At 36.6% G+C, this 3,441-nt stretch overlaps 1 long non-coding RNA gene across 1 annotated transcript; it reads left to right on the top strand.

Annotated features, from left to right (window-relative positions):
* Nucleotides 1-1,187: 1,187 nt before the first annotated feature.
* LOC110678374 lies at nucleotides 1,188-1,711 on the top strand. The gene is made up of 2 exons (XR_002501542.1): nucleotides 1,188-1,499; nucleotides 1,565-1,711. It is a non-coding gene; the product is annotated as an uncharacterized LOC110678374 (long non-coding RNA).
* The last annotated feature ends 1,730 nt before the right edge of the window (nucleotides 1,712-3,441 follow it).

Genomic DNA, 3,441 nt, shown 5'->3' with positions numbered 1-3,441 from the left:
CAAAGTTGTATAAAACACTGGTTTTATTAATGTTTACATGAAATTTAAAGTACAATTTATCAAACATTTTTGTAATCTTATCAACCAAACATGCAAAATAGAATTTGAACTTTCATTTCAGACATAATTTGATTGAAATTGCGTGACTAAATTTCGATTAAACCGATTTTTTTAACATGCTTGCAGTCTCCATACAAAATTCTTCGTTTCTTCTATATGGAAAAATACAACAATTCTCTAAATCATCAAAAAATAACTTTTCCGTATCGAAAGTATTACAAACTTTGATGATAAGTATTGTTATACACATAAAGTTTGAATTCTGTGGCAAATTGAGCCAATTTATTACCTTACAAGCTGGCAAACTTGCATGCAAGTTGGCTGAAATAGTTATTTTTTACATTTTAAACAGTCAATATCTCAAAAACTAGACGTGCTATGATATTTCTGAAAACGGCAATAGATTCAGCAACCCTTAAATAAGTGAATAGCGGTATTTTGGTGCTGGAGACAAAAACGTGTTCCGCAGTGATATCACATACCAGTTTACCGTCGCTCGTGTACCATGGATGATCATTGGAGAGGACATCCAACCTTCGGTCCACCGAGTCTTCGGGGCATGCCGGAACATCGGCTGGGTCTTCCTTCAAAGCTAGATGGTCGTAGCATGGTAGCAAAAGAAGCGGCACATCGGGCCCCGAACATCAGCCAGATGAATTTCCGGAACGTCGAATCCTCCTTTGGGAACCACTGGCCAGGTTGGCGGTCGTACAGCCGGCTAATTGGTCCTTATCTTGGAAACGGATGACCGGGCCAAAAGTGGCTAATGGCACGCCAGCGGTCGTGGGGTTGGCACAAATCTTCTCACGATCCTCCAAAAGGGATAATAAATGGAGGGAGAGCGGTACACTCTGGCCGGAAAAAACATCCAAATTGTGTTGCACTGGTGGATTTGCCTCGGCACCTTTTTCACTCGGTGATAACTGTTCTTCTCTGAAGCTTTTCCACGAGACCGGCACTACCGAAATGGAGGACGCAACACTACTTTTCCGAAACTTTTTTGGCGTTCACTAATGGAGACTGCTGCAATGGTGACGAGCAGTTTTATTCCTCCGTTGGCTTCGGGTGGTTACCAACGGCGCTGTCAGTTCTCCCTTCTTGTTTTTGGTACCGTTGTTGGTGGTGTGTGGGTACACGCTAACATAAAAGTACCCATTAAATGGGTTTCTAGTACCCATTTTTATGGTCAGTATGGAGTTGTCAGAAAAAGAGTACTTTTCAGTGACATAAAAAAGGGTACTTTAACCTCATTATGAAGTATTCTTCCAGCTAATATAAATGGGTACATAGTACACATGATGTAGTTTGCAAGGCAATAGCGCCATTTTCAATTTCAGTTGTTTTTCCGCTCGGTGTTAATGAAAAAAGTCAGGGTTTATTTCATTGTTCGACAAATAAATAATTATGGAGGAGCAGATTGCACGCACTCTTTGCGACACGTAAGTAATATCAGCATATACTTCTCAGAAAGTAGATCTTTTAACAATCGTTTTTCTGATTGTAGATTTTTGGATGACTGCAGCTGAGTTCAATGCCAACTGCAGCGATTTCCGTAGTACCTGGGTCGTCTACTAAATGATCATATACATGTTGAATTATTGTTTTGTTAAATTATGAAATAAATGTACGATGTATTTTATTAATTCCGTTATTTATGCTGTTATTCATTATATGGAACTTTCTAAACCAAAGCTTTTGTCATAACCTCAATCCACTGCTTCGCTCATAAAATAATGGGGTTTTATTACCCATGTTCATATCGGAGGTCAAGAGTGATAAATACCCATTATTTGAAGTTCGAAGAGAATACTCTTTAATGAGTAAGTCGAGTTTACTCTTTAAATGAGTTAAACCACTTTTCTTGAAAATGGGTACTTTTTTACCCATTAATGGGTACTTTCATGTTAGCGTGTAGTAGGCGTTATGATTGGGATAGGGATATTCAAGAAAAGTGCATTCGATATTTCTTATTTATTCACATTTTAATTTCATTTTATTTTAGATGTAGGTATTTCAATTTTAAATTCATTATATTTTTAGCAGCCGTAATTTTAATAAAAATGATAATAGTAATAAGGGTAGTAATAAGAAAAATAATAATGATGATAGGGATAATAATATGAGTAATAATTAGAATAATAAGAATAATAAGAATAATAATAATGTACAAAAAAACTATTTACAGGGAATATTTACAAAAAAAAAACAAATGTAACCATTTTGAGAGGTTACATTCATCCCCCACTCCAGAATAAAAAAAACGTTTTTTTTTTAAGAGAAGTTGGGAATGAGAATTTCAGGATAAGGTGATTTTGTGCAATGATTTGTCCATGGAGAGGAGCTCTTTTCCACAAAATCACGTAACACTTAATAATAGAGACTGTCCACTGAAAAGGAAATCGGTCAGGGAAAAAGGTCAGTGTGGCCCTCCTCTTGTTAAGTGTTAGATTGATTTTGTGCAATGATTTGTCCATGAAGAGGAGCTCTTTTCCACAAAATCACTTAACACTTAATAATAGAGACTGTCCACTAGAAGGAGAAGGTCAAGTAAGGAGTTCTTATTTTGGCAGCTTTCTTTTAGCTGAAGGTTATTTTGATTTAGTGGAATGATTTTTCCGTGCAAAGAGGAGCTCTTTTTCACCAAATCACCTAACTTTCAGCCATAGAGTCTGGCTGCCGAACTACAAATCTTATTTCCTCTTAGGATAATTAGTTTGCAGTAAACCTTTTTCTCTTGTTGGTGACTTCCAATCTGGAAAAGTGATTGTTTCCTCGGTGGGAGCTCTTCTTTTCGAGATTAGTAGTCACTGTTTAAGATCAAAGGAATTACCGGGAGAGGCGAACTTCCACGATCCACAATCGAATTGGAGAAGCAGTAGTCCTACTTCCCGAATTCGTGATAGATTCACTGAAAGCTAGTTCTCCTACAGTGGCTCTCTCCCCTGCAATTTAAGTGATAATTTGAAGCAATGATTGATCACGAAAGGAGGCTCTTTTCCTTCAAATTACATGAAATTGCAGAGCGAGCCTGACCACTGTACTCTCTAATTACCATAAGCTGAAATAAGAGGACAATGATTGAGTTGTATCGAAATAATAAGTGAATCTGGAAAATACAGCCTTCCAGAATACAGGTTCGTCAGAATAAAAGCGTTCTTATCCATCCTCTCATCATCAAATCTTTATAAATTAAACTTCTATTTTAAATTAACTCAATTATAGCCTATTTTAAAACTAATCTGTTATTAGGAGAGAAAATAAACTTTACGGAAATCTCTTCCATAATAATGGGATCATCGCCGAGATTTTCTCGGGATTAAAAAATATACGCATTCACTCACACATTCATTACCCCCACCTTTCATACAAATTCATTCATAC

Source organism: Aedes aegypti, chromosome 1 (assembly GCF_002204515.2).
Source record: "Aedes aegypti strain LVP_AGWG chromosome 1, AaegL5.0 Primary Assembly, whole genome shotgun sequence".
Taxonomy (NCBI): domain Eukaryota; kingdom Metazoa; phylum Arthropoda; class Insecta; order Diptera; family Culicidae; genus Aedes; species Aedes aegypti.
The sequence above is the reverse complement of the archived record's forward strand: the minus strand, read 5'-3'. Positions and strand labels throughout refer to the sequence as shown.